We start from the raw sequence: 18671 nt of genomic DNA, 5'->3' as shown, positions 1-18671 counted from the left end.
GATTCAATTTCCTTAATTTAGTGTACGACCATACATTCTGTTCTACTTGTGTTGCCTCTGCCTTGATTCTGACCCTTATTTTCTCATGGCCAAATTGCTACAGTAAATTTCTAAATGGCCTCTTTTTTTTTTTTTTTTTTTTTGGTCTACAACCAGCTCTTATAAATCATCCTCTTCTCTGATGGCAGACTAACTTCCTAAATTGGAGATCTGACCAAATTTTCCCCCTGTTCAAAATTTGGTAATGCTCCCCAGGGCTTCCAAGTGACAGCATCTTTGCAGATATGATTTTGTTTTCTGCCCCCCATGTCTACCCCCAATCGAGCGTCATTATCCACATCCAGCAGCATGTCCTTTGTTCTGTCTATGTCATGCTGTTTCGTACTTCTACACTTTCACACATGATGTGAACACAGTCTAGAAAATGCCTTTCCCCGTTATAAGCCAGAATAAACAATTGTCTATTCTTCAAACTTCAGCCCTATCACTGTTTCTTTCTAGAAGACTTCCTGAGGGCTATTCATTTTAGTGTCGCTTCTCTGGGCTCTGAGAGTGCCCTGTGTACTTGCTACTGTATTCTAGAAGTAGATACTGTACTAATCCTAATTAATTCCAATCTTGATGTTTTCCTGGGTATTCCTAGATTCTAACAGTGCTAGACACATCACCTGGTATTCAGTAATTCAGCTTTTTTTGCATGAATGAATCGGCACTTCTAATACGGCGGCCATGCCAGAAGAGAAGATAAAAGTCGTACCCTGATGGGTTGAATGAAACAAGGGAAGCCAAAGTGTAAAGGCGTTTCCTGTGAAGGCATTGAAGTGAAAACTTAAGGAGGCAAAAGGGAACAAATGGAAAAAGAATGGGAAGCAAGGAGATCAAGAGAAGTTCAGGACGAATCTTACAAAAAAAGTGTTCTAGCCAAGGGTTGACATGTCAATTCAGTTATGGAGAACAACCTCGAAGTTATCAGACACCATGTATTTTGCAGCGTGCGAGAGACAAGGAATAGTCAGTGCAAAGACAAGAGTGTGTTTCGAGAACATACAGAAGGCCTGTTTGGCTGGAGCAGAGTGAGGGAGGGTGTTATGGGCTGACATGTGTCCCCTCACATTTCATATATTGAAGCCCTAACCTTTAGTACATCAGAATGTGACTGCATTTGAAGGTAGGGCCTTTTAAGAGATGATTCGGTTAAAATGAGGCCATTAGCGTGGGCTCTAATCCTATTCAACTGGCATCCTTATAGGAAGAGAAAATTTGGGCACACAAGACACCAGAGGGAAAACCACGTGAGGAATATTGCGAAAAGGTAGTCATTTGCAAGCCAAGGAGAGACAGCTCGGAAGAAACCAAACCCGGTGACACTCTGATCTTGCTTGCATTTCCAGCCTCCAGATCTGTGAGAAAATAAATGTCTGTTGTTTTAGTCACCCATTCTGTGGTATCCTGTTATGCCAACCCTAGCAAATTAATATAGAGGGGAAGAGTCGTAGATATAGTCACTAAAATAACAGGAGTTTGAGCAGAGGGTGTGAGGGAAAATTATGTTGTGGGCCTTATAGGTCATTGTAAGGACTTAAGGTTTCATTCTAGTGAAATGGGGAGCCATTGGAGGATTTGGAGTGGATAAATACTGTGATCTGGCATTTACCTTCATGGAGACTGGGAGCTGAAAATGGAGGGGTCACACTGATAAGGCATTCAAAGTTGTCAATTGTGTGGGAGAGAAGGACATCGTGGGCACTTCCTCCCTTCCATTTAACAGCTGGAAAAAAAATGAAGACCCAGAGTGGGAAAACAGGATCCAAAAGTGACTTGCCCAAGATAACAGAGTATGTGTGTCGCTCTCCTAGAATAGGAGTCAGGCATTCAGTGCTCTTCACTACTTAGTGCTTGGAGAGAGTCTCATTTGGCGTCTCAAGGAAAGAATGCGAGTGTTATTGCATAATGTTTTGGGGAGGCTGGATGTATTTGTGTGAGCAGATATTAACACTGGAGCGAGTTATGGTAGCCGTGGAATATGCTGTGATACCCTCAGCTGCCCATCCATGTCTCTGTGACTCAAGGACCCGTAGCTTGAAAGACTGGCAGGAGCAAGTGGAAATTATTCATGGGCTATAGTCACAGACTGTGTTTCCACAGATGTCCTTCATGGTGGATCATTTCATTGATAGAACAATTTTCAGAGATGACAATAGCAAAGGCTGATCTCCAAACTGTTCTCCAACATACTAGGACAATGGAGAATTCTGATTTTAGATTAATAAAGAATTTGTCTATGTGTGTGTATACATATGTGTGTGTGTGTGGGTGTATATATCTCATATGTAATTTATGTAATACATATACAACGTATATATATGTACATATATATGATATAGTATTAGACTATATCATATATATTATAATGTATATATACAATAGAGAGACATCAAACTTGAAGATAATAAAATATGCTTAACAGTTGACTTTCCTTATTTGGGGGATCACAGTCTTGTACTACATTTGCGTCAATATCTGAAAATTGTGAGATATATAAATACACACACACACACACACACACACACATACTTCAGTCTAATTGTTTCAAGTTGTTCCTGTTGCTCTGTTTTAGCCAGAAGAGGGAACTTTGATTTATTTTTAGGGTCATTTATTCTTCTGTGTGAAAAATTGGAGAGGACAAAAGTAAAATTGGGAAGACCAGTTGAGACCTATTATCGCGGTCTTAGATGATGATGGCCTAGACACAAATGGTGATATATGTGATGGCTCTAGGTGGAAGGAGTTGTGATATATTTGAGAAATATGTTGAACAGGACAAGGTCCTAAAACAATTTATAAAATACTTTTTCTAGATTTACTTTGATAATCCAAATAACTGTGAAATCAACTACTGTGACTCAGCACGTATTCTTGGATCTTGCTCACAAGGATTCATGGATAAGATCCCCAGATCCAAGATCCATGCTCATTGGGCTACGAACCTGGTAGTTTGTGACAAATTTGGAAGGAAAGTGGTAGCAAGTCACAGAGGATGTGGAGCAAAAGATTGCATTTCAGGGTATAGTGGCTAGGATATTTGGGTCTCTCCCCGTAATGGAAATTCCCATGAAGTTTGTAGTGACCAGAAGGGAAGAGGAAGTTCCTTTTGTGTCTAGGCCCAGTGCGACATGTCCTTTGACATCTGACATGTTCACAGCTACTCAGGCACAAAGTTCCTACTAATCCTTACACGGAAAGCTGGGCATCATCAAATTTTACCTAGGATCCAGGAAAAGTGTATTTACATCTTCCATGTTTTCTTTCATATAATTCATCAAGATTCAGGTGCCATGATTAACTGATGTAATCAGTTGGGAATAGAGAAGAGCCATAGCCTAAGAAATACCCGGATGAGACGATCTCTTGGGATAACAAGATAACACATAACTTTAACTTCTATGGAAATGCCTCACGGGAAGACCAAACAAATTCAAATAGCTGATGTCAGATCTTTCCTGAGTGAGCAGAGGAAAAATAAAATGTGGGGATTTGATGTCAGTACAGGGGAAGGAATCAAATCAAGGGAGAAAAGAGAAAAGAGGCGGATGGCTTTGTGCTTTATCAAGGGTTTCCATTCTTAGCTAAAACTGACCAACGACGCGGAGAAAAGGTGACCAGAGCATTTTTGTCGTGCTTGGTTGTGAATGCACATTTTTTAAATGTTTTATATAAACAAATTTCTCTTACAAGGCAAATATGTGCCCAGGTGATTTGTAGATTTGTGTTAACAAATAGCTTTTCAGTGGCAGAAATGTGGAAAAGTGGCATAGAACAAATCTTTTTAAAGAAAATTCTAAAGAACAAGGGCTAAAATAAGCAACCCATTAGAATATAAGATCTTTCAGGGACTTTGGAAGAGGGACCATGTCTGATGTATTCAGTTAATCTCCAACACCTATCCCTCATGCCTGTACACGCTAGGTGTTCAGCAAATATTTATTGACTAAAAGCCTGAGGTTTGGGAAATAAAAACATTCCGTGGACAAATGAGTTTGGAAATTCTATATCCAAAGTCCTTTTTTTTTTTTTTTTTTTTTTTTTGTAAATTCACAACACATATTAGCCTGTTAAAGATTCCTAAAAGACCTATAGCAAGAAAACTTTATTTTTTTTGAGTCAACTGGATTTTCACCAATATCTTTGAACTGTTTTTCAGCAGATACCTGTCAGCATCCTGCAGAAATTCTGCTGTAACCCCACATATTTTTGAGGAGGCAAAGCTGATGGTAAAGACAAGAATTTGAAGAGATGACTGTGAGTTCACATCACACCCTTGTTACATTGAATCCAAAATATATATATTTTTTATTTGTAGAAAAAATATTCAAGTTAAACCTGTTTATTGTCTGAGCTGGACTTGGTAGGTAACAAGTAGAAAGCAACTTTTATTTTGCTTCTGCCCCTCCAAAACTGATATTCACCTTCAACCCCCAGGTTCCACTAACCAGTAAATCTCTGGGAAGTTCTCCATTGGCTTTCCTAGTTACCAACAGGTGATAAATTAAAACAAAACAAATCCCCAAGCCCTACTTTTTTTTCAGGTAGTGAAAAGTCTGGTGCAGTAGAAAGTCTAATCCATTTAAACCTTAGCCGTCTCCTCTCACAGCTCTGTTATCACTCGTGTTGGAAATCTGGGACTAGGAGAAGGGGCCAGGTTGATCTCCTCACTTCCTTCTCTTTGTATTGTTGCCCCCTTCCATGGCTGTGGTTTCTGTTCTCTCCAGAGACAGGGAAAGTTGGGCAAGCAAGGGGAAGATGGAAAAGTGGAGTAAACTTGACTCATGTTATAATTTTTTTAAAAATGTTTTATTTATTTTTGAGAGAGAGAGAGACAGAGCATGAGCAGGAGAGGGGCAGAGAAAGAGGGAGACACAGAAACTGAAGCAGGTTCCAGGCTCTGAGCTGTCAGCATGGAGCCTGACGTGGGGCTCGAACCCATAACCTTGAGATCATGACCTGAGTCGAAGTCGGTCGCTTAACCGACTCAGCCACCCAGGTGCCCCTGTTATTGTAAATGTTTATGTTTATTTTTGAGACCGAGAGAGGGAGAGAGAAAGGGGGAGGGGATGGGCAGAGACAGAGGGAGACACAGAATCCAAAGCAGGCTCCAGGCTGGGAGCTGTCAGCGCAGAGCCTGATGCAGGGCTCGAAATCACAAACAGTGAGATCGTGACCCGAGCCGAAGTCGATCGCTTAACTGACTCAGCCACCCAGGTGCCCCTGTTATTATAAATGTTTATGTTTATTTTTGAGACAGAGAGAGGGAGAGAGAAAGGGGGAGGGGATGGGCAGAGACAGAGGGAGACACAGAATCCAAAGCAGGCTCCAGGCTGGGAGCTGTCAGCGCAGAGCCCAATGCAGGGCTCGAAATCACGAACTGTGAGATCGTGACCTGAGCCGAAGTCGATCGCTTAACTGACTCAGCCACCCAGGTGCCCCGACTTGTGTTATTATAAATCTGTTGTGATCCTTTGAATGTAGTGGACTCTGAATGTAGTTTGACTTTGCTCTCGTGGGACATTTGGTGAGGTGTTTTTTTTTTTGTTTGTTTGTTTTGTTTTAAGATACCTCCCTTTGTCTACATTATAGGATGTCGTGCAGTAATTGCTCTGCTGACTGTAGTTACGCCTTCTCAGACTAGCCAGTTATGTCTTCTTCATTCTCTTGGCTTCTAGTGGCACATCCCCACTCATGGGGTCATGTCACCCTTCCAGGCGATCTTTCCCATGATAACCCAATCCACCTTTCTTAAGTAGGGTCTTTATTTGCCCCACCAAATTCTGGAAGTGCTAATTACTCCTAATATATCTTGGTCGTAGACCCCAGAAAAAAGTAGTTCAGGCCACAGTCCCCTGTGTTTTCAAGTATGAGTCAGACATCAGTTCCTATGTCTCATAAAGTCCAGAAGACATATATCAAACTCTCCCAGTGGTTTCACTGACATATCTCTCTTTTGGTTTGTGTTAAGGAAGAAACGCATCTAATGGCATCGGAGAATGAGGATGAGGGCACTTACTAAATTGATTACGACTTCCAAGAAATCCTCAGTGCCAGCTTCCTTAAAGTCTTGCTTGAAGGGTTAGAGATTGCCAGTGCGGTAACGTGGGGGGAATGCCTCCATAACCTCTCAGGAGTCCCCTTCAATAGGTAAGCCACCACCTAGCTTTGTGAGGCTCGTTGGCACCACCTATATCGGGCCTCTTCTGAAACACTTAGACGAGAGAAATTGCCCCATTTAATTTCCCGTTGAAGATGACTTAATGTACACAATCCACACTAGTAATTTTTATGAGGAATGAGCAAGAGGAACCAAAGCTGAAATAAGAACCAGCCAGGAGTATAACCGCCAGGACTTAATCATGGTTTTTATAATGCGTAAAGCCTACAAAATAAGAGAAAAAAATGGAAAGTATTAGTTTTATGCACCAATTATTAGCTTCATATGGTGAGTTTTACAACCATTAGAATGCGGACGGAGATGGAATATCGCTTGTAAAAGGCTCACTTTGCTCTACTGCCCAGTTCATGGCCATCAGACAACAAATTAATTTCCCCTATAAATACTCATCCATGATAGGGCTTGTTCTCGTCCTTTGGCTTTGATTGTGTTTGACGTTTACAACAATACCTTTGTTTGCTCAGCCATCTTCCGTTGTCAGCACTGGCTCCAAATGAGCCCAAACACATTAAACCATGAGAAATGACACTAGAGTTAGGAGTCTCAGTTATAAAAAGAAAAGGCAGTTCATACTGAATGTCAACTCTCTGCCTCACGTCCAGGCATCCCCTCTGCAGGTGGAAGAGACATGGAAAGCACATTGCCCACATACGATATGCTTGGCTTTGGCTACTCAGTGCCTCTTTAAAAGTTGACTGGGTTCCATCATTTAAAAACCAAGAGCTTTAACGACAAATTTCTGTTTAATTTCTCTTAAAGGCTCAGCTATTCAGGCAACAATGGCCTACTTCTCCACATGACAAGCAGCTGGTGCTGGGGAGCAGCAGACCGCTCTCGAGCAAGCCTGTGCTTCCCAGTTTGCCCACAAGACTTACCCACTGGCATTCTTGCTGCCCCTACAGACGGCGTTCTGGACTCCTACTGTTGTCCAAGTTTGGAGAAATCTTTCACACCTTAGCCCCTTCCATTTCCAAAGGCAGACAACTCCAACTTACCCTGAAGAGCCTTCTTTGATCTGAATGGTTGAGACAATCCCTTAACCCCCAGATTGTTTCGAACGTTATTTGGTTTCTCTCTTCTAGTCTCTGCCAGCGCATTCTCCCCCCAGAGAGTTTGTTCTGTTCTTTTGCTTTAAAAAGGAAAACAAAGTGTGACTACACATCTATTCTCCAAAGACCATAGCTCTTCAAGGCTGAGAGCCAGATGCCTGATTTGTTTTCCATCCCGAGCTGTACATACAGAAAAAGTCATCGACACAAGGCCATTCTGCTTTTGACCTTCCTAGGGCTGAATGCACAGCCAGTCAACACTGGAGCTGAAAATAGAACCCAGGACTTTCAAATCATTGTTCTGCTTGCCGGGCCGTGCTTCCTCCCATAAGAACTTGGTTAAACAACGTCCTGTTTTGCAATAGCAGAAATCATAATATACGTATGAGAAAGTAGGCACAGAAGGAACACAGGTCTCACTCTCGGGAAAGATGGCATGGTAGCATAAAAGGAGTGTGAGTTCATTTCTAGCACTGCAACTTACGGGTTGGGTGCGCTCAAGAAATGTGTGTTGAATCATCGACTTTGTAATGCGTGGCATTTTGAACAGGAGTTCTCGCTGAGTGCCAAGAATGTATTTGCTTGGCAACCCACAGAGAGGAAATTTAGGACGTTAGAAAGGTTATCATGAAAATGACTGAGCTGGTATATAAAGATGATCAGGGACCTGGAATCTGGGTGTGAGTTTTCAGCAGAGGGTACCAAGGGTCATGGGAAGGACCGTGAGGTTTGGGAACACTGGGATCCTTGGCTTGGTGTCTGAATAATAGGAGGGCTGGAATTAGTGGATACTTTTCCAAGCTCCCAGGAAGAGTTCAGAACTCTCTCTTCTGTGCCACCACCGTGCAGAGGGCTTGCCTTTCTCAGGGCTCAACACACTGCATTGGTTTTCAGTAAGCTCCCTGAGGGCGGCACTGTGTGGTTTTCCCTGCCCCTGTGCCTCACACAGCCCGTCCCAGAAGGCAGCAAAGCAGAGCTTAGAACCAGACTGAGTTGGAGTGTGGGCTTTACAATCTGTCGGCTGTGAGACTTTGGACAAGTGACTTTTTTCTGTGTCTCAATTTTCTCATTTGTAAAACAGAGATAGTAATAATTGTTCCGACCTCAAACAGTCATTATGAACATTAAATGAGTTACCACTTATGAAACTGTTAGAAGGATATTTGGTACATAATCAGCATTCGTTAATTGTTAGTTGCTAGAGGCCCGCCATATATCATTTATGAATGGATAGTGTAGCTAACAATATAGGATAGTTAGAATATAGCAGGTGACTTACTTTGTGTGGATTACTGCATGCAATTCATATATATATATATATAAATTCATATTTGAGAAAGAGAGCGTGAGCAGGAGGGGAGGGGAGAGAAGGGGGGGACAAAGTATCCAAAGCAGGCTCCACGCTGACAGCAGTGATGCAGAGCTCGAACTCACAGACCATGAAATAATGACCTAAGCTGAAGTCAAGAGGCTCAACCGACTGAGCCACCCAGTGGCCCGTACCCTATGCAGTTTTCAAAGCAGGTGCATGTGACAGTTATTGCTATGGCTACATATTGCAGATGAGGCACTGAGGCACAGAATGGGTTGAGGAGCTTACTCAAGGCTACATAGCCGGCGAGTGACACGGGAAGGACTTGAAACGATGTGGTCCGATACCGTATGTTTCACCAGCATTCTGCCAATTAAGTATAGATTTATACTAAGGTAAAAGCTGCATTATGATGTTCTTATAAGGCTCAAATATAATCATTTATTGACACTTTGAAAGTAGCAAAAAATTTCCATATGTGAGATGATGGTGATGACTAATAAACCCATGAGGAATCCAGCTCTTATTAGCCTCACTTAGCATATCAAAAGGTGTTAAATATAATAATTAGCCTTAAGAACCAAAGAATGAGTAAAACCAGTCATTTTGACACACCAAACGCAATTTGATATGCGAGTGTCACAGATTCAAGATTACAGCCATTCAGTAAATTAACAAAAGGGCTCTTTGAGAATGGAGGGCCATGGTCTTTCTTTCGCTTGTTGCTTTGCTAGCATATACTTGGTTATGATATATTTTCCCTATTTGCATTCTTTATCTCTACTTTCCTCAGCTATAAATACGAGGAGAAATCGTGCCACTATTTTTGTCTTCTCAGAAATGTTTTGGAGTATTCCATGGAGAGCAAACCAAACTTGAGGTTGAGAGATTAAGGTTTCTGGTTCTGACTTCATTATCAAGTAGCTCCTTCTAGAACCTGAAGCAAATCTCCCAGTCTTTCTGGGCCTCAGATTTCTCTGTCTTCCAAAGCTTTGGAAGCCATTGATAGTACAATTCCTAGTTCCTTTAACAATCTTTGGTTTTCCTCCTGGGCATTTTGATTACAGGGAGACCCTTTCCCCATCCCTGCCCCCACAAGTATATTTCAACCTTTCTAGAATCAGAGTATTGTACAGTCAAAACACTGCAAATTTAATCTTTCCTTCTCTTCCCCCCTCCTTTTTTTCCCTTCCTCCTCCTCTTCTTCTTCATCCTCTTCCTCTTTCCTCTCCCCTTCTCCTTTCTCTTCCTCTTCTTCTGCCCTGAAATATTGTCATTAAACTGATAGTGTATCTTAGATTTAAAGCAAACAATCAAGCCCAAACGAAAAACAACATAACATCCACAACCACAAACAAAGCTAAAGCAATTCCAAAGGCTTGGTTGATGAGTGAACGGCTGATGTACTGAAAATAAGGGAAGAGCGCTCAAAGTATCATCACTCCTCCATTTTTTTAAATAAAGGTCAGACCCTCTTCTTCCAGGGAATGAATTGTATTTCCTCTCTAGCAGCTATGATCCCTGCCCCCCCCCCCCCACCATTGGTGACACCACCCTATCGGAGACAAAACACTTTTAAAAACTAAAATGTTTTTATGCATTTGACTCTGCAGTCATCTGCATGTACCGGTGACTAATCTGTGTGAAGCCCAGTCATTTATTTGCAGTCAGCTGAGAATACCAAGGGGCCCTCCTTTACTCCAGGCATATCCAAGTGGGAGAACAGCTGTTCTTTGTTTCAGGAAAGGATGGGGCAAAGGTTAGCTCATGGGTAGAGTTTCCTGTTTGTAATGTCTGAAACCAAGGGAGGTGCCAACAGTTTTGAAGGTTTTATTAAAGGGGAGATAGTCCTTGCGGGAGTAAAGTTACAATGAAAGTAAAATTCCCTCCCCAGTTGATGTCTTGGCCTTTCAGATGTGCCTGAGACTAATCATACAATTTCCCTGCTATGGTCCTTCAATGGCTCCCCTTTTATTGCCAGATAGAGTCCAAATACGTTAGCACTCTCTACACTCTATTCAGAATTATTTGCAGTTCTATGAACTCACCTTGTTCCTTTGTGCTTGGAAATGATCTTTCTCGTATATTCAGCTGGACAGCCCCCCTGCTAAGATTGAACTGTGCTGTCTCCCCTTGGAAGCCTTTGGTAGCTCATCAGGTAGGATAAGAGCTTCTTCCTTGTGTTCTCAAAACATCCCATGCTTCTCTCTGTCCAAGAGATTCTCAAACCTGGCTGAGCAATGGAGTCACCAGAAAAGCTATCAAATACACCAATTCCCAGGCCCTCCTCAGGCAGCTTGATGACACCTGTCCGGGCTGGGATCAGGCTTCTCTGTTTAGTGAATCCAGGTAATTCTAATGTGCAGCCAATGTTGAGAACCACTGATTTATTATAAACCTTATGATATATTTTACTAAAATGTTTGTGTAACTTCCTTCAGATTAAGTTTCTTGAGGACTGGAAGTATTTTTTATTGATATACATATCCTCTGAAATTAAAAAAAATACCAAGTACTGACAGTGTTCAATAAGTAGTGTATGAGGAATGAATGAATGAATGAATGAATAACACATACATATCCCAACTTTCCATCCAACTTTCCACCCACCTATGTTTAGAAGCTCACTTATGCTCATGTAATTGTTTAGGGTAAGAAGTGTGGAAAATAGAAGAATCAACGTGGAGCCCGGGTGTTTGGGGACAAAGGTTACAGTTTAAGAGAAGTGTTGAAGACAAAATAAGGCCTGAAAGAAAACCTGGGAAATTTTGAATTAATTAAGAGCAGCTGTGAAAAAAACAGAACTGTGAAATATGACCTGGGCAGGAACTATGAGAGGGAAACTAACGCAAGAGATCTGGGGGCTAGAGATCAGGAGATGGGAACGGCCAGCTCACAATGTAAGACAGGGGGAAGAGATTAATTTCTACCTACACGGAATAAAAATGCAAGGTACATCAAGTCTTTCCAGAAGAGACTTGGCTTTCCCTTAAGATCCAGGGTCTAAGGCCTTAGTCAAGGTGTCCTAGAAGCCTGAGAGAGAATTAGTAGGATGGGAGCAAACCTTCAGCATCACTAGGCTCTGCTATACTCTAGCCATTGTCCTACGAATCTGTATTTTGTGGGTCAGAGTATGTGCTAAGTGCTTTATATGTGTCATCCCATCTAACATGCAGGCTTAAGCTTATGAAGTAGGCTTTATCATTGCCAGTTTCACAGATGAAAATGCTGAGGGTTAGGGGAGTTGAGTAAGAGTCTCAAGTCTCCTGTACTATAAACGGTGAGTGTCACCTTGTAAATGGTCAGTGAATATTAACAAGCTCCAACTTGTTAAGGCTCAGGACCACTAAGTGGCCTTGAACAGTGAGCACCTAAAACTCTCCACTTCTGGACTCCTAGGGAATGTATTTTTCGGAGGCACATGCTCTTTCTCAGAGGAAGGAAGATGGACAGGAATACTTAGAATTCAATGATTCTACAAGGTGGGAGAAGGCTCGGGTATAAAGTTTGGACTGTGTTTGTTTTTAAAGAATGAGTTATTAATGTATTCCTTTCATAATATGGGAATTGGCTATCCTCCATATATTGTGTCATCAAAATTTTAGTCTTGAAATATTTGGTTTGTCATTTTAAGGGGAATTCCCTCCCTATGAATCTCCCTCTTAACTGTTGGAAGTCGTGTTCGGCCAAGCTTCTCTTCTCTCTTATCTTAATAAACATTGAGGTTCCAAAACAAGGTTTGACCTTAGCTATTAGTCTCACCGATCAGCTTAGTCTTTCTACATTATTGTGTGATGAGGATACCTGCAGATTTGTGTTTACTAAAATCAACTTCCCTGATCAATCAACTGTGATGACTACTGTGTCTGGTTTAGTTCCTGTAGACACAGCCTTCATGCCAAGCACGTTGGAACTACTGGCCTTTCCCCCAACCCTGTCCACAATTCCGTGGAAACTATAATCACCCTGCTGGAAGAGAAGCTTGCTTGGCAGGATCCCAGGAGTAGGTTGGAGTTGGGACATTGCTTTGACTTATTGGGAAAGAACCCGGGTTTAAAACTTAGTTGAATCTTGGTTCAAATCCTCATGCTGCCATTTGCAAATGCTTCCGGGGACAAGGAGAGCTCAACAAATGTTGGTTTCTTTCCTTGTCTCCCTTTGTTGAGAAACAGGGCACTCTTCTTTCCAGTGGATCATTTCTGTGATGCAATCATATCTATGTTCAGGCCAACACACCCACACAAGAAGCACACGGTTATGGATTTATTCTCTGCTGCTCTGGTTTGTTTTCAAGAAGCCAGGATTTCACAAACAACTCATGAGAAGTCTGTATTTCATGGCAATTTATTATCCCATCTTTCTCCAAAATGTGGATGTTCTCTTAGCCCTGGCTTTCTGACATGCGAAAAAATATATTTTCCTTCTCTCTCAGTCTCTGTGTTCTGATAATAAGTTCAGATGAATATTTTCTCAATAATAAAAGAGAAGATGACTGCCACCGGCATTTATAGCTGACCTTACGTCAGAATTCAGTTGGGCAACTCTTACCTCACTTGCCAGAGAAAGGCAGTGTGTGTCAAGAGGTCTCTCTAGAGGTAGTCAAAACAAATGGCGGTGCCTGACCTTGGACATGTTCACTCGTCCTCCCTGGTCTTGGGTTGATTCCTCTCTGTGAAAGGCAGATTGTGCCACATGGCATCTAAAATCCATTCCTCCTCTCAAATATCTGAGTCTACTTCTTGCTGATTTATAAGAACATATATTGACTTGCCCGAAGATAAAAAGGCATTAAATGGCAAATATTTAACAAGAGAACTGGTCTTTCTCAACCCTTTCTCTTTTATGTCTAGGTTATAAAATTATTATAGTGATTACTTTTTCATCACCCACCTAATCCCATAAAACACCTCTCACTATATAAATGCACATGGCCTATTTTCCTGAAGCAATTACTCATTTTGCCCATGGGAATCAGGTCTTTGCTGAAGGCTGGTAAGGGAGGGTGCCAGCTTTTTGCTAGCAGACTTTATTTTTCTCTCTGGGCAAAGGTTTACTGTGGTTGAGACCAAACTCAGCATCATTATTGTCTTCCCCTAAGGGAGAATTATCAAGTACCGTTTAAGCGCTCCAAACACTAGTGACCTGTGCCATGAAGATGGGGGAGAAGGGAAGTAACATTTACAAGTGGGAATAAATGAGACATACTAGATTCTCTTTATTGTGCTTCTCATACATTGCTCAGTGTTAACTAAAATTTTTACATAATGATCTCATTTCTTCTCTTTTACACTCATGACCTCCCTTCAGAGCAAGGCTTAAAACTTCTTTTACAACTGAGAGCATAGAGGCTCAGAGATGTTACTAAATTCCCCATGGTCGCCTAGACCTCTGGCTAACAAAGCCTGTGTTATTTCATTTCATTAGCACGGCCTCTGACAGGAACTCCTAAATGTGTCTATAGTGGGTAGAGAGAGGATAGTTCTGGGATGTGGAGAAACCCAAAAATGACCCACACCACTGAAGCCAGCCTGCCAAAATGGTGTAGTCTGTAGTTGCAAAGCCTCAAAAAGGGGCCTCATGAACCTGGAAATAATTCCTGAAATATCTGATGTCAAACCTCTTATGTCAAGAGGGTGTTGCATCCTTTTCCCCGGTAGAATCACAGAAGACACACATTAATTGGGATGTAATAATAATGGATTCTATTGATAGAACTCATTATGCTCCTGGGTCTGTGCTAAATACCTCACCAGCACTATCTCATTTAGCTAGACAATGCCCCAGAAGATGGGAATTACCCTCCTAGAAAGACACCTGCATTGAGAATCCTGAAGAGATGTCACTTACCCAAGTGGCGTGACTTGGGGGGATTGGAACTCAGGTCTATCTGAGTCTAAAGCAAATTGCTGCTACTGACCACTCCATAAGGCCTTTGTACTTCAGGGAAGAGTGAGACTCAGATGTCTTGTTCTCTCTCTGCCCTCGGTCTGTGCTTCCACAAGGTAACGTCAAGAACTGGTAAGAATCCCGACTGTGAACACAGAATGCCCACAACACCTCTACAGCTATAGGGACAGTAACAACTATAGGGAAGATCAGCGCTGTAAGTCCTTATTGTACTTACATTTATTAAAAATAGAAATTAAAGAGGAAGAAGCCAAAGGGGAAAATCCCCGTCCCAAATGAGGTCATTTGAGCAATAGAACAATCTTGCTAATTGTTTATAGGGAACAGAACTGATTAGATATCAGAAATAGAACTATAAAGAGGCCTTCTCCAAAAGCAGCCTCCCTTACAGCATTTCCCTGAAAGATCACTTATTGTTTACTTGAATAGTTTTAAATATAATAAGGAATAACAAGATCTGCCAAGCTAGATTGATTAGCAGATAAAAGATTCCCAACAATGGAATGTTCTCAGTTGATTGTAGCTTAAAGAAGCCAAATCTAACAGGTCATCATTAAGGAAATGTATGTAAATGCTGCCCGTGGATTTCACAATGACATTTAAGCAATCCTGGCCTGATCCAAGTTTGTTTGTCACAGAATGTTGGACTTTCATATCATGGCTTTCACTCCTTAGCTGAGAACTGATTATGACAACGGGTCTTTTCCTGGAAACTGAGTGAGATTAAAATATGTAGTGACCTGATATCAGTGGATGAGAGAGTCAGTGGGTCAGAGATGGGAAATGAATCAGGCTTGGTAAACAACCCTGGCCACTCATGTTGCAGCTGTGTGGGATGAAGGGCAGCCCAGTGCGCTCCCTGGGGTCCTGTAGAATAGACTGGCCTTGAAGCATCCGCCAGCCCATCTCATCTGATTGCCAGCACTCACATGACTTTCTCGAAATGGCAGAAACAAGAGCTTCTGTGTTTGTGCTCAGTTTAGAAACATCACCATCTTCAACCTCTAACCGAGACCTAATACGTACAGCCATTTGGGAAGGGGCTGGAAAAACAAATACATTCATTTTTCAAATATTTATTGAGTACCTACGCGTACACCAGGGATTGCAGGGCATGTGGTATATAGATGGAGAAGAAAGACAAAGCCATTGTCAACATAAATGGCAATGCAAAATGGTCCACAGTAAGTGCAAAAAGAGGTAGAGGTCAAGAGTGTAAAGATACGAAGCAACAGCTGATGCTAGAGGGCTGCTCTCAGAATCACAGACCCAATACTTACCCTCAGAGAAATGAAAACCTCCTTAAAAGTGGAATGTTCCAGATAGCATTGTTTTCCGAGGTCAGGCTAAATCTAATGATGGTTTAGACATTAAACAAAACAAAAACAAAAACAAAAACAAGAAACAAAAACTAGACCACTTGAAAGATGGAGAGGAAAGGAAAAAAATAATAATTTCACCTACCTAATCCCACAAAGGTAGCACCATGAGAAGGCTTAGAAGAATCAGTTCAAAGATATCTTCTGTGTTCTATTTGCTTCTTAATCCAAGTCCCATACGCATTGTTTACAGAAATAAATCTAGTCAAAGTAAATATCCACTAGCCCTTATACACATAAGAAGAAAATGGAGCTCAGCAACACCAATTAAAGTAGCCCAAGAATAGAGTAGCAAACTTCAGGTGTCTTGACTCTATATTGCCTCCCTAATCTTTGTTATGACCCTTAACTTGGTTGCTCCTGTACACAAGTTATGGGATTTCCAGAAGAAAAAAAATAAACGTTAAATTATGATATAACTGAATCCTTGGTTGGCTTCCATCAAGAATAGAAATAAAGAAGACATAAAGAATTACGCCCTGTAACTTTCTGAACAGCAACAAGAATTCAGAGCAAGCTCCCTATTAGCATTTGCAGGTCGGGGCAGGAAGATATGGATCACTGTGCAGCAGGGAATATCCTGCCTGCCTCCAATAAAGCACATTCTGCAAAGCTGATATTCTTGGAACATGGTGTTACACCATGGAGTGTCCCTAAATCTGAAAGGAGAGTATCGCTTTCAACCTTCCTTGTTCTAAATAACTTTGTCTAACTTCCCTAAAAAGATGGATCTATGTATGTGTTAAGAACTTGATATCTTCACTTTCTCTAGATCTCCTCCACTTTTCTCTCCTGATCACATCTTCAAGTGGAGATGTCATCAGCTCTTTAAAAAAGGGTGCCATCTCTTTCTCCTGACTGTCCACACAGATCAACTGCCTCACACGCGGGATGCTTCTAACAATGGCACAAATCAGTTCCATCATTAGAATTTTGGATTGACTTTCCTGCTAAAATTAATAGCCCTTAAAGCATTTCTCAAGTGGTAGTAACATGTCTGTAAATTCTGTATCAGAGGGAGAGCTCATGCCCCATCCCCCTTTAAACCCGTTAGGTTTTTGTGACTGCCTTGACAATAGAATGCTAGAAAGAAAATCCTCGGTGACCTCTGAGGCTAGCTAGGAAAAGTCCATGCACCCTCTGCCAGTGTCTCCTGAGGCAGTCACTCTGAAAGTTTTGTCTCCTGTAAGAGATTCGTTTATCGTGTGTCCACCACTTGGAAAGACCACATAGAAGTATCAAATTGAGAAAGTGGTGGAAACTCACCCAAGGGACTTCATTTGTACCTAGATCTGACTTAGGTGAAAAGCTTCTGAACCTTGAACCTAAGCCTAATGAGACACTGGGGAGTCCTGGAAGGAATGAATTCACAGATGTATTTTGCATGTGGGAGAAATGTAAGTAATTTGTGGCTATGAAGTTCACTTTGGAATTTTAAACCATATGTGCAATTTTTTTTGACATTCCTCTTGTCAAAAGAGAGAGTCCAATTCCAGTCCCCTTGAATACGGACTGGACTTAACTCATTTCTAAAAAATAGAATGGAGATGATGCTATATTAACTTTAAGCCCAGGTCTTAAAGCTTCATCCTGGTTCCCTCTTAGAACATTTATCCTTACAACCCCAACCTTACTATGAGAAATTCCAGGCCAAATGAAGAGTCCCAGATGCACATGAACCAAGACCCCAGCCACCTGCCATTGTAAATACAATTTTAAATCTATTTTTGGTCTTTTTAAAAAACACAGAAACACTTATTCATTTGTGTTTTGCCATGGTTGCTTTTGCACTACACCGCAGAGTTGAGTATTTGTGACAGAGACCATATGGCCCACACAGCATAAAATGCTACTGTCTCATCCTGTACAAAAAATATTTGCTGACTCCTGACTTAGGTCACTGAAGATCTCTTTCTCACCAAAGTCATAATATGTCATAGGAATTATGACAGGTATGAACTAACTCTGTTACTTATGTGTGATCTTGGGATCATCTCTTACGTTCTCTGAATCTTCGGTTTTACAAAACTTTGAGAGAATGGTAAGACCTCTCTCTTAACTGAAAAATGCTAAGGTTCCAACCCATAAGCAAAACATTACTTAATTCGTTAAACGTTTTGCCGATATTTTTAAATTAGAGCCAAATTTAGGGGGTCGTATAATTAGGGGCAAAGAAAATAAAAGCTGCCTAATATTTTTATTTTAACAAATATTCATAACAGGTAGGGCACATGAGGAGGAAACAGTGGCAACATCTTCTGTTAGGTGTGAGACACAGGTGGGATGCCATGGCCTGTCAAATTTCAGGTTGTGAATTTCCTTCTGTAGTCCAGATTTTTCGAGAAAAATCCTACAGGCAGAGATGGCGTCCCAGGAAACAGTTTTCCAAAACCCATTTCTGATACATTAAATGTCAAATTTGGAAGAAATAACTCTTGGCTGCCTATTATATTAAAAGAATAATCATATTTTTCCACGCTATAACTGAATAGTTTTCTTTGAGAATATGAGTAGATTTAGAACCCCAAAGGCAGAGTGATTTGACCCTCTAAAAAGTATCATTTTCTTACGTCTACAGACAGTCCAAGCAACTGTCAGCAAATTAGTTATTTCGTCATTCCAGCTACAATGATTTAGTACTGTGGGGGTTGGGATTTTTCAGATTGACCTAAGTAGCTGAATTGTCTGTCTCAGTTCCTTGCAGAGGGGAATAGTCCCATTCTGACTTCTTGGGGGAAGCATGACAACCTATTTTGGGAGGCATCTACTTTCTTCTGGTATCGTTGCTGGGAGACGGGTCC

This window comes from Panthera tigris, chromosome B4, assembly GCF_018350195.1.
Source record: "Panthera tigris isolate Pti1 chromosome B4, P.tigris_Pti1_mat1.1, whole genome shotgun sequence".
NCBI lineage: Eukaryota > Metazoa > Chordata > Mammalia > Carnivora > Felidae > Panthera > Panthera tigris.
Note: the sequence above shows the minus strand (reverse complement) of the source record.